The sequence below is a fragment of the Myotis daubentonii genome, chromosome 20 (genome assembly GCF_963259705.1).
Source record: "Myotis daubentonii chromosome 20, mMyoDau2.1, whole genome shotgun sequence".
NCBI classification, from domain to species: Eukaryota; Metazoa; Chordata; class Mammalia; order Chiroptera; family Vespertilionidae; genus Myotis; species Myotis daubentonii.
Window position 1 is genome coordinate 4223117 of NC_081859.1, and position 13246 is coordinate 4236362.

Genomic DNA, 13246 nt, shown 5'->3' on the forward strand with positions numbered 1-13246 from the left:
TGTCTTCTATGTTTTTTTTTTGTTTTGTTTTTGTTGCTGTTGTTAGTCCTCACCCGAGGATATTTTTCCATTGATTTTTAGAGAGAGTGGAAGGGAGAGGGAGAGACAGAGAGAAACATCCATGGGAGAGAAACACATGGATTGGTTGCTTCCTGCACGAGCCCCGACCAGGGCCCGGGCCTGGGAGGAGCCTATAACCGAAGTATGTGCCCTTGACCGGAATCAAATCCAGGACCCTTTGGTCCGCAGGCCGATGATCTGTCCATTGATCCAAACTGGCCAGGGCACATGGCTATGTTCTAGAAGAGCCTGCTCTAAAGTCATTCTCTCTAGGAGTGTTTGTCTCCTCAGCTCTCTTGCATTTGGCCTGAATATGTACATTTTGTCTCCTCAACATGAATATACCCAGCATGCATCACCTAAATTGTTGCCCAATTCAAAGTTTATCAGAGTAAGCATGAATTAGCTATCAGACATCTATATATTCTGAGCACAAATATTCTAGATTTTTCCATATTGTCTTAAGATACGCGGATGTAAAAACTAATATTCTAAATAAAAGCATAGTGAAATTAAAAAGCTAAATAAAAGCACATTATGTTTTTCCTTTCTAGAAAAGCATTCTGTTTCATTCTATTGTTTTATTTTCTTCATGCTTTTAGGATTTATCATTATTTTTCAAAGTATCATACTCTCATGTAAGCTATATACTGAATTCCTTCCTTCTTTCCTTCCATAATGAATTAAAAAATATTTTTATTGAGAAGGATAGAGAGATAGAATCATCAATGATGAGAGAGAATCATGGATTGGCTGCCTCCTGCACGCCCCACACTGGGGATCGAGCCCACAACCTGGGCATGTGCCCTGACCGGGAATCGAACCGTGATGCCCAACCACTGAGCCACACTGGCCGGGCTCCTTCCATATCTAAGTGAATATTTATTCTACTTTAACTACAGACTTGCTGTATGGGTCTGTATGAATGTATATGGTAATCTTTCTCAAGACTTATGAAGCCCTAACCGGTTTGACTCAGTGGATAGAGCGTCGGCCTGCGGACTGAAAGGTCCTGGGTTCGATTCCGGTCAAGGGCATGTACCTGGGTTGCGGGCACATCCCCAGTAAGGGGTGTGCAGGAGGCAGCTGATCGATGTTTCTCTCTCATCGATGTTTCTGGCTCTCTATCCCTCTCCCTTCCTCTCTGTAAAAAATCAATAAAATATATTTTTTAAAAAAAGACTTATGAAAGTGTGGTTGTTCTTTAAGAAAGCCAAAGTAGCATCAAGTTATTTTTTAAATAAGCAAAGCTGTGCTTCTCTACTAGGTTATAAGCTCCTGAGGACAATTAAAGGCACATTCTACACATTTTGTATTGTTGGAATCTAGTGTAGTAGGATTCTAATTCCAAATAGGAATTATGTAATAAATCAATGAGCATTTATTGGTGAATGCTTTGAATATGTGACCGTGCTCTTGCGTGTGCGGTGTCATGTGTGTGCGTGTGTGTGTGTGCGCGTGTGTGTGTGGTGTATATGTGTACATCTCCACATGCTGTAGGCCTCCCTTCTCTCCTCTGAATTCCTTATATTCCAGCCAATCAGGATTACTTATTGTCACCTAATAACCTCATACCTTCTCTATTTTTTCCTTTCTTCATTCAGAATTCCTTTTATTCAATCAGTTGTTTGCCCAAGAAAATGGTTCTATTTTCTAAGTGCTGAAAGAAAGTATCCAGTGAAAAGGTCTTCAAAAATTAAGATAATAGCCCGGCTGGCATGGCTCGGTGGTTGAGCATTGACCTATGAACCAGGAGGTCACGGTTCCATTCCTGGTCAAGGACACAGGCCCGAGTTGCAGGTGTGATCCCCAGTGTGGGGCGTGCAGGAGGCAGCTGATCCATGGTTCTCTCTCATCACGGATGTTTCTCTCTCTCTCTCCCTCTCCCTTCCTCTCTGAAATCAATAAAAATATATTTTGAAAAAAGAGAAAGAGGAGGGACAGGCTGTGGCTCCCCCAGAATGGCCCTGTACCAAGGAAATTAATGAAGTTCATTGTGAATATGGGGTAAGCTGGAAAGGCAGCACGGATAGTGGAGATAGTGTGACAACTGGTTTTGAGGATTTGGGATCTGAATCCTTATCTTAATTTGATCCCCACGGTGGCACGTGTGAGTCTCCTCGGGCCATTTCCCGGATACCATCCTGTTTTTTGCCTCTGGCCATGTCTTGCTTCTTTCTGGTTGTGATCCTTATAAAGATGGTCAAGCGATTTTTTTTTTTTTTTTTACTTCTGTAGGAATTTCTTCAAAGATTAGGCACATTATGTTTGATTGAGCCAGGAAGCGGCAGAGAAATGAGGAGCAGATGTTGACGGTTGATTTCCAGTTGGTTCATCCTCCATCAGCTGGCAACCTACGCTCACTCTCACTTCGGCTACAGTTCCCCTTTCAGCCAATACGTTGAGTTTTAAAAAAATTAGCAATGTAAATGAGACCAACACATCTGGATGTTAAGTGAATTGGCCAGATGCTTTGGTGGTTTCTCAATAAAAGCCAGAAAGGAAAAAAGGGTAAGAGTGTAGGCGGGGTAGATCCCCCCACCTCCTCCAAGTCCATGGGAAAGGACACTGTGTGAATCACTATTGACAAGGTGCAATTAAAGGGATCATCAATTCTGGAACTTAGGCCTGAGCCAAGACAAGTGGCCTTCCTTGTATTGAGGACAGAGGGAAGGTTGCGTCAGACTCTTCTGTATCTAGAAATTATTGCTCAATTACTCATAATTTTTGAATTATATTTCTATGTTTTCTTGGAGCCAAGCCAAGGTATCAGTTCTCTAAGCGAGCTGGATACTTTGCCAAATTGGAAATAGATTTGTTTTCCATGTTGGGATTACTAATGAAAATCGCAGGCATAAATTCCCGCCCCCCCCTCCTTTAAAAAAATAAAAGGGGGGGAAAAGGGGGGGTGAAATACATCTTGTTTTGTCCAATTTCTTTCTTTCTCAACACGACACATGCTATTGAGTAATTTTCGAACAGTTTTGGGGAGAGATCTCATTTGGGGATAAAATTGTGTTCCCATTCAGGCTCTTTGCTTTTTAGCTTTGGGCAACTTAACCTTTGAAAGCTTCTGTTTTTGCTTCTATGAGATAAAAACAATCATAATGACCGTGTAAAGTGATTTTGAGAAATAAATGATTTCACAAAACTCGGAGCACCTTTCCTATGAAACCTGCTCTCTACTGTCTGTGATTTGCAGGTGAGTAAGTCAGTTGGGGGTAACGACCGCCCCGCCCAGACCTAAACATCAGGTTTACCAAAAGCTGCTGTCGTGGATTTAAGCAGAAAGAAATGAGATCAGAATAGAAAATTATGCTGCAGACTTGGGGTGGTGAACACACGATATAATATACAGATGATGTGTTCTAGAATTGTACATCTGAAACCTATATAATTTTATTAACTAATGTCACCCCAAGGAATCCAAGAGAAGAAAGAAAGAAAATTATCCTGCAGATCTGTATGTGAGTTAATGTGATATATTCCACGTGTATTTTCATTCATTCATTCAACAAGTATTCACTGAATACCTATTATAGTCAGAAATGGTTCTCGCTTGCCCTAGCCAGTTTGGCTCAGCCTGCGGACTGAAGGGTCCTGGGTTCTATTCTGGTCAAGGGCCCATGCCCGGGTTGAGGGCTCGATCCCCAGTAGGGGGTGTGCAGGAGGCAGCAGATCCATGATTTTCTCTCATCATTGATGTTTCTATCTCTCTCTCCCTCTCCCTTCCTCTCTGAAATCAATAAAAATATATATGTATTTTTTAAAAATTAAGTCCCTAACCGGTTTGCCTCAGTGTATAGAGCATCAGCCTATGGACTGAGGGGTCCCAGGTTCGATTCCAGTCAAGGGCATGCACCTTGGTTGCAGGCACATCCCCAGTAGGGAGTGTGCAGGAGGCAGCTGATCGATGTTTCTCTCTCATCGACGTTTCTAACTCTCTATCCCTCTCCCTTCCTCTCTGTAAAAAAATCAATAAAAAATATTTTTAAAAAAACACATTAAGGTGCTCAATATGAATTACATTAAAATCAGCTCGATATAGTGAATACCTGGTATTGGGAGTGAAGTACAAATGCCTTTAGGCACACAGACGCCCTGCTGAGATTTGAACTCACTCCCTCACCCCTGATGCCCAGGGCGGTGCCCCAGGCTCCCACTGGTCCTGCCCAGAGCCCTCTGCTGTGCCACCTTCTGCAGGCGCAGCTATGCTCCCAGCCTTGCTCATTGCTTCTGGAACCTTCTGGGCACTCTGGCTTGCCTTGTCCAGGGCTCCCCCCGCCTGCCCACATCCGCAGAAGGTGGGGTGCCCCTCTCGCTCCCCTGAGAGCGACCCGTCTCAGCTGGGACCCAGTGACAAGGAGGCAGCCTGGTCGCCCCTCCCGGCACCTCCTCCATCAGAGCGCCCTGCACACCGCCAGGCCCCGAGGGACCCGGACAGCTCAGTTTTCTGCCAACACAGGTTGTTTCAAGAGGCCAAGCCCTTTCCTCGGAACATTTTCAAACACAAGGCACCCACAGAGCAGCCTTTACACAGAGCAGGAGAGCGGTCTCCTCACACCTCGGAGAGGCTGTGGGCCCCGGGTGAGTCATCCGCCCACCGGGAGGTGGGGAGCTCCTGTCCCCCCAGGCCCTGCGGGCTCCGCAGGCTGGGACGCTGTTCCTGCTGCCACTGCCTGTGTGCGCCTTGCGCTCCGCTCACGAGCGGGTGTGCAAATGTGGGTCCCCCGTGTGCATGCACCGATGGAGTCCCCGGCCAACCGTGTCTTCCTAGCTTGGCAATTAGCTAATTAATTGAGAGCCAGGGTAAACAGTGGAGTCCAACGTCTAAACTGCATTAATTACTGTTTATAGAATCCAGGGGAAGCCTGCAGGGCAAGGTACGATCTAACTGGAGGTCCTTGTGATTATGGCCCTGGTGGCTGCAGATGCCAGAGGAGGGGAGGGGGGCAGGGAGGGCTCCAAACAAAACTCATCAGGGGGCTGGCTTCCCAGCTGTGCCAGGAACTACACTTCTGGAAAAAAAATATACATATATTTTCTGTTGATGTCAGAGAGGAAGGGAGAGGGAGAGAGAGAGAGAAATATCCATGATGAGAGAGAATCATGGATGGGCTGCCTCCTGCACGCCCCCTACTGGGGATGGAGCCTGCAACCCAGGCATGTGCCCTGACCAGGAATCGAACCGTGACCTCCGGGTTCATAGATCGACGCTCAACCACTGAGCCACACTGGCCGGGCCCAGGGACTACACTTTAAAGAAAGTCACTTAGTGTGTAAATCTAATCCAATATGCAAAAAAACAAAACAAAACAAAAAAAAACACAATCAAAATACTTAAGATTCTTGGTCAGAGGCCTGGGGTGACCAGAAGCCAGAAGTGCGTCAGTAAGCCAGCAGTGGTGTCATCGCATTCCTGGTGTCCAGATGAGGAAGGTTTTATTTTTTATTTTTAAATATATTTTATTGATTTTTTTACAGAGAGGAAGGGAGAGGGATTGAGAGTCAGAAACATCGATGAGAGAGAAACATCGATCAGCTGCCTCCTGCACACACCCCAACTGGGGATGTGCCTGCAACCAAGGTGCATGCCCTTGGCCGGAATTGAACCCGGGACCCTTCAGTCCGCAGGCCGACGCTCTATCCACTGAGCCACACCGGCCAGGGCCAGATGAGGAAGGTTTTAAACAAACAGCGCATACACTGGCATGCACCTAAGGCTTGTCCTTCAGCCATACCAGGGGGCTTTGCCGTTATTCACGCCAACGCAGTGGACATTTATTCAACGCCAACTGCGCTCCGCACTTACAGGAAGAAAAAGATGAGAAAAACACTCGTTTGTAGGCAAGCTGCACTCTAGCGATGAAGCTGAGACATGGACACAAACAACTAGGCCCTGGGACACGTGCTAGAAAGTGCTAGAAAGTCCTAGAAAGTGCTAGAAAGTGCTAGGATTAAGGTCCAAAAAGAGACTAAGATTGGCTGAGGCATAAGCAAGGTTTTGTGAAAGAGTTGTCCATGGATAAAAGCTCTGAAGGATGGTAATACTGGTGTGTTATTTGTTTGTTTGTTTGTTTATTGTTGGGGTTTTTTTTTGGGGGGGAGGGGGGTACAGGGGGAAATGGGAAGCGATGTAAAATGCCTTCAAATCAGAGGAAGCAGAAGATACCCTGACATCCGCCAGGGACTCTGCGAGGCTTTCCCTGCTCCTCCTTCCTTCCCCCTTTCCCCTCCCGTCCGAGCCTTCCCCGCCCATGAAGTGCTGAGTGAAGTCCCGCCACTTCCTCTGTGGAAGGCGGTGTGTTTATCGGGGTGCAGACCGCGCGGCGGGCGAGCGAGGCGGGGCGGCTTGTTGGATCCAGAACTGGAAGGACTGAGATGGAGGCGGGTTTGGCAGGCGCTGACGGTGTAGGCAGACAAAGGGTCAGTGTGTGCAACCGATCCATCCACTTCTTCTTCTCATTCAACAGGCGTGTGTTTAATGCCTAATGCTTTTTTGTGTGTGTTGTTTTTGTTTATTTTTTTTTAATTGATGTCAGAGAGGAAGGGAGAGAGAGAGAGAGAGAGAGAGAGACACACATCCATGATGAGAGAGAATCATGGATCGGCTGCCTCCTGCACGCCCCGCACTGGGGATCGAGCCCGCAACCCGGGCGTGTGCCCCGACCGGGAATCGAACCGTGACCTCCTGGTTCCTAGGTCGACCTTCAAACACTGAGCCACGCCGGCTGGGCTCCGTCACGTAATTCACCTGCCGAAGAGGCGTGAGCAGATCCGCATACTTGACCTCGAGATCTGGACCTTTTTGGAGAGCAAACTTCCTTTACGTTGTCCCCGGCGGCTTTCCCTACGCCTGGGCCCGCGAGGCTGCCAAGTGGGGTGACCATGAAGTGGCCGCAGAGTAAGCCACGGAGCAGAAAAAGAAGAAACACCCCCGTTTTCGCACTTTCGGAAAAACACAACTCCGGTTTTCGCACTTTTAACAAGTTGGGAACTTGTTAAAGCTTCTTGTGATGTGGCTGGAAGTGCAAAAACTGCTTTCCATGAGAGGAGAGAGAATCACAGGCCCTGAGCTGGGAATTCTTGCTGCTGCCCCTCTAAGCCAGGCTTGGGTTTTGTTACACTCACCTTTGGTGTAGCCTGGAGGGTTGCACGTATTGTTTCCCATATAGGATGGTGGTCGGAGGGTCTTTAAATCTCCAGGCCCTGCCCTGGCCAGTTTGGCTCGGTGGATAGAACATCGGCCTGCGGACCGAAGGGTCCTGGGTTCAAGTCTGGTCAAGGACATGTACCTAGGTTGCAGGCTCCTCCCGGACCCAGGCTCTTAGTTGGGGCTCATGCAGGAGGCAGCCTTTCGATGTGTTTCTCTCACATCGATGTTTCTCTCTGTCTTTCCCTCTCTCTTCCACTCTCCCTAAAAATCAATGGGAAAATATCCTCGGGGGAGGATTAACAAAATAAATAAGTAAATACATACATAAATCTCGAGGCCCTATCGCCCCAATGGGTATCACCACAGATGTTCATGGAATTCTGCACTCCTCTCTGAGCAGGAATATATATTACACTGAACTTCTGCTCTTGGGTGAAGATGAATATTAATCAACATAAAAGAAACTGTGTTGCCTTTGGATTTCCAAGTTGTCTTATCTATAAATCTCCTATAAAAAAAATTACTGCTCAGTTGACAATTGCCAGAATTGTGTGTGTGTGTGTGTGTGTGTGTGTGTGTGTCTGTGTCAGTATATTTTTATTGGTTTCAGAGAGGGAGAGAGAAACATCAATGATGAGAGAGAATCACGGATCGGCTGCCTCCTGCACGCCCCACACTGGGGATCGAGCCCGCAACCCGGGCACGTGCCCCGACCGGGAATCGAACCTCGACCTCCTGGTTCGTAGGTCGACGCTCAACCCCTGAGCCACGCCGGCCGGCGAAACTGCGTTTACTTTGTTTAGCCTGGTGTCTTTCCAAGCGTGGTGAGCACAGATAACGTCTGATCATCCCGGGAGCGAGTCTCTCTTGGTACCCATGTTGGGAAACGTCGCCTCTCGAACATCCCCCTGGAAGTGTATGGGACCCCACACCTCTCTCTTCAGTAGGAGGCGTGCCTGTTGCCACAGGATGAGCTAATAGCTCACGACAGCTCAGCCTCCTGGGAGCAGACAGATCGATGGGTTCCCGTTCGGGCTGTTTCTCCCCTTCAGAAGGCCCCGGGCCGAGGCAGCGGCTTTCTCCAATCTGCCTCCAATTTGCACGTTCGCCCACCAATCTGGCTTTCAGGTAAAGCGGGGATGAAAACAGTCTTTTTTTCCATGGAAATCTGCCTTTTATAAATGTCTGCCATTTTCTGGCTCCGGATCAATCAGAAATGCCCCGACAAGAGCTGTCTTTGGAGCCTTTGGGGGTTTTTCATCACCGTCTCCGGAAAACAGCCTAAGATGTGACTCCCAAGTCGACAGAGCTTCAGGTTGGTTTCATCCCACCTCTTCGGTCCTCCTTCCAACAGGGAGAGGGAACTGGGGAGAACGGGAGCCTTCGGAGTCACATCTGGGGAGCAGGGAGGGGAGACAGAATCGCACTCTATCGAGGAATCTGGGCAGCCAAACCCCCAGAGGAACTGGTGCCTCTGGTCACATCTCTCAGGGGGGACTGGAGCGGGACTGGGGGTGCAGGCGGCTCCTCCTCCACTGGGCGAAGCAGGAGGAGCTATTGGCAACGTACTTTTTCTCCTGACAACCTTTCACATCCTGTAACTTCAAATTCCTCCCGTGGCCCGGCCGGCGTGGCTCAGCGGTTGAGCATCGACCTAGGAACCAGGAGGTCACGGTTGGTTCGATTCCCGCTCAGGGCACATGCCCGGGTTGCAGGCTCGATCCCCAGTGTGGGGCGTGCAGGAGGCAGCCGATCCATGATTCTTTCTCATCATGGATGTTCTCTCTCTCAGCCTCTCCCTTCCTCTCTGAAATCAATAGAAATTTATTTTAAAAAATAATGGAATAAATGTCGGCAGTCCCTAAGGTGAATGATGAACCCCCCGGGGCGGGGGGGCCAGGTCCAAGGCGAGGCACACGTGCCAGGGAGTGAGACAGGGCCCCGGCTGGGAGCATTCCCGGGGGGAGGGGAGGCACTGGTGAGCCAGCGCCGTCCTGCCTGTCCCCCTCCCTCCCTACCCCCCCCTCACCCCTGGAGAAGCTGTCTGTCACCTCGTAACTCGCAGGTGTGTGTTTGTCACGGCTCCCTGGGCGTTGGTTCTGGATGACAAAGCACAGGTGTTGGCAGCACCCTCTGCTTCTCACCTCCTCCTCCTCCAGCCCCTGGAAGACAGGTCTCACTGCCGGGCTCCCGGGAACCACCAGGTCAGGAACCAGACGAAAGAGCTCACCCAAGGGGCTGTCCTACGCTAGTGCGACGGGGTGGGGGGCCCCAGCCTCAGACCTGTGATACGGTGGATCTCCTCAACTCAGCAGGCCCCCAAGTCCAGCTGCCTTCCCCCCCCCGCCCCCGTAACTTCAGCCAGCCTGCCAGGGCCTCCCGCTCTGATCAGCCCTGTGAGACGGGACCCCTGGGAGGTGTTGGTGTGGTTTGTTAAAGAAGGTTTTTTGTTGTTGTTTTTTAATCCTCACCTGAGGATATTTTCCCATTGATTTTTAGAGAGAGTGGACGGGAGAGGGAAAGACAGAGAGAGAGAGATAACGATGTGAGAGAGACTCGTCAATGGGTTGCCTCCTGGACCGCCCTGATCAAGGTCCAGGGCCAGGGAGGAGCCTGCAACCACGGATCCATGCCCTTGACCGGAATCGAACCTGGGACCCTTCGGTCCACACACCCACGCTCTATCCGCTGAGCCACACCGGCCAGGGCTAACGTATGTGTTTATTGATTTTTCAAGAGAGAGGCAGGGAGGGAGGGCGAGAGAGAAACATCGATCAGTTGCCTCCCGCACGCACCCCAGCAGGGGACTGACCTTGAACCCAGGGCACGTACCCTTAACCGGGAATCAAACCGGCGACCGGTTGGTGCGTGGGTCGATGCTCGACCGAGCGAGCCACACTGGCCAGGGCTCCCTGGACACTTTTCATCTGCCGGCTGAGCGAGCGTGACGTCCTCGCGAGTGATGCTCTGTTAATCCTTCTCTATTTGTCAGCCCGGCACTGCTGTCGGGAAAGACTGATGTCCGTGAGCTGTCCAGTGGCCCGGGAGCACAGGGGGAGCGGGACAAATGTTGGCAGTTTTCACAAGACCGAGTTAGTTCCCAGCATCTGCCAACGGCAGCCGACAGCGGTTTTCCTGTTCGGTCTCGCGGTGCCCTCGGGAATACTAAGGTACCGGAGTCCCTTCCGTTCTTCGCAGTTCTTCTTCGTTTTTAAAACCAACCTGTCCCATCTTGGGTGAGTGATTGCCTCTGCAGGCTGGGTCCGAGCCCTCGGACCCGGGCTCGGGGGTCTGAGATGGATGTTCGCGTTGTCTGGGGTGAGACGTCCCCGGCTCACCGTGTCCATTTCCCGGACCAGCTCTGAAGCAGTGATTTCCCCCAAGAGCCGGGCAGCAGGAAATGAAACTCGGGGATGACAATATGAGCAGGGGGCGGTCCGGTCCTCCTGGCCGTCCTTGCTCTCCGGCTCTGTCAGTAGACAGAGCTGGGAAAGAGGCATTTTAAAGAGAGAAGAAGGGCCATGAGCATCATGCGATGGCCAACTGAACTGGAAGCGAGAGTCTTTTTAAAAAAATATATATTTTATTGATTTTTTACAGAGAGGAAGGGAGAGGGATAGAGAGTTGGAAACATCGATGAGAGAGAAACATCGCTCAGCCGCCTCCTGCACACCCCCCAATGGGGATGTGCCCGCAACCCAGGTACATGCCCTTGACCGGAATCGAACCTGGGACCCTTCAGTCCGCAGGCCGACGCTCTATCCACTGAGCCACACCGGCCAGGGCATGGCCTTCCTGGGTGCGTAACTGCATCATTCCAGTCTGTCGCCACGTGGCCGCCTCTTCCTGCATCCAGCACCGTCCTCGTCTCTTCTCCTGTCGTGTTGGATGGAGGAAGGTCTCCCCTGCTCCAGTGGGACCTCATAGGAATGAGTGACGCTTGCGTAACCCTGGCGGCCAGCCAGGTCCCGTTCTGAAGTGCTGGGGGTCAGGACTCCAAGCCATCATTTTGGGGGGGGGGGACACAGTTGACTCTATCACACCTTTCTTCTTCTGTGGTGGTGGCCAAGGATTCTGGCTGATTTCTGTGTTCTCACTGCCCCCTGTTGGTCATGTTGGCTCTTCCAGCACCTTCTTACCGAGTTTCGAGGATTAAATGCCTTCCCTCGAGCTCCCTGGGATGGGCCGTTGCTTGTCCTTCAGGCACGATGGAGACGGCCTCTCTGTGGGTTCACTCAGGTGATTGGAGTCCACACTGAGGTCTCTTTTGGTTCCAAAAATAAATGCCCAAGTCACTGGGTTTGAAGGGCTGGACACTTCAAATAGGACTTCAGTAGCACGAATGTGGTTCTTGAAAATAGGAAGGGTGAGAAGAGAGAGAAACTGGAAGCAGAAAGCACACTCCACTGGACACTGGCTGGGCGCCACCTCCACCTGGCTGGCCACCTTGATTACGTGTCTCTGAATGAAGGTAGATGGGACATATGCCAACTGCTGCAGTCATTAGAAATTATTCTTGTGTGTATTCTGTTAATGGTAGTTGAGAGAGTATATATATGTGTGTTTATATATGTATTATATATCATATAATAAATGGCATTTTCTATAATATGATATGTAATAACTTTTATGTATACATAATAATTTGTATATATACATATACAGTGATCAAACTTTTTTAAAAATATATTTTTATTAACTTCAGAGAGGAAGGGAGAGGGAGAGAGACAGAGAAACATCAATGAAGGTAGAGAACCATTGGTCGGCTGCCTCCTGCACGCCCCGCACTGGGGATCAAGCCTGCAACCCAGGCATGAGCCCTGACTGGGAATCGAACCGTGACCTCCTGGTTCATAGGTGGATGCTCAACCACTGAGCCACGCTGGCCGGGCTACAGTGATCAAACTTTGTATTGCCAAGGCCATTTGAAATGATTGTCCCTGTTTGTCAGGCAGACTTCTGATAAACATTCCTACCAGGAGAAAAACCCTGAGTCGCAGGAAGCAGAGCCTGGAATGGTTTACACTTCAGCGGTTCTCAACCTTCCTGATGCCGCGACCCTTTCATACAGTTCCTCATGTGGTGGTGACCCCCAATTCCATGGTTACAAATGGAACATCATGAAAGCATAGTGATTCATCACAAAAACAATATGTAATTATATGTGTGTTTTCCGATGGTCTTAGGCGACCCCTGTGAAAGGGTCGTTCGACCCCCCAAGGGGTCGCGACCCACAGGTTGCGAACCGCTGGTTGACAGAAAGCCCTTCACCAAGCACATCCCTTCTCCTCCGGCCCTCGCTCTCCAGGTCGGGGATCTACAGTGAGTACGTTTACAATGTGCTTAGCTGCGTGGTTCCCCAGCCCACAGAATATGACAAGCGGGAAGTTCGAAGAGAACAAAGGGTAGCACCAGAAGTCGGAAGCTAATAGCAGGAGAACTGCCTGCCGTGGCCAAAGACACATGGAAATCACGAAGCCAGGGCACCAGGTGACCAGCGAGAGTGACACCCACTGGGCGTGGCCTGATGCATACGGGGCTCATTAGGTGGCGTGTCTCCACTGAGAAACCAGAGACCTGAGTCAACCTGGTCCGGCCTTTATTTTTATTTATTATTATTATTTTAATCCTCACCCAAGGATAGTTTCCCATGGATCTTTAGAGAGAGTGGAAGAGAGAGGGAGAGACACGGAGAAACATCCATGTGAGAGAGACACATCGATGGGTTGCCTCCCCCATGCACCCTGACCAGGGACGGGGAGGAGCCTGCAACCAAGGTACGTGCCCTTGACCGGAATCGAACCCGGGACCCTTCAGTCCGAAGCTGACGCTCTATCCACTGAGCCACACCAGCCAGAGCTCCCGCCTTTTATTTTTGAACTAAAGGCCCAGTGCATGAATTCGTGCACGGGTGGGGTCCGGGCGGCCCTCCCCGATAGGGGCAGATCCAGTGGGGCTGACCCGGGGTAGGGGTCGCAGGCGGTTGGCCAGCCGGCCCTGCCCCCTGGTCGAACTCCTGGTCGAGGGGAC

General features: G+C 50.3%; 1 long non-coding RNA gene across 1 annotated transcript in view; it reads right to left on the minus strand.

Moving 5' to 3' along the window:
- Window positions 1-5088: 5088 nt before the first annotated feature.
- The window catches only part of LOC132222560 (uncharacterized), a 177927-nt gene continuing 169769 nt past the window's right edge, over window positions 5089-13246 (minus strand). Inside the window, exon 2 of the long non-coding RNA XR_009450260.1 lies at window positions 5089-5196. This is a non-coding gene — a long non-coding RNA (uncharacterized LOC132222560). The remainder of the gene's footprint in view (window positions 5197-13246) is intronic.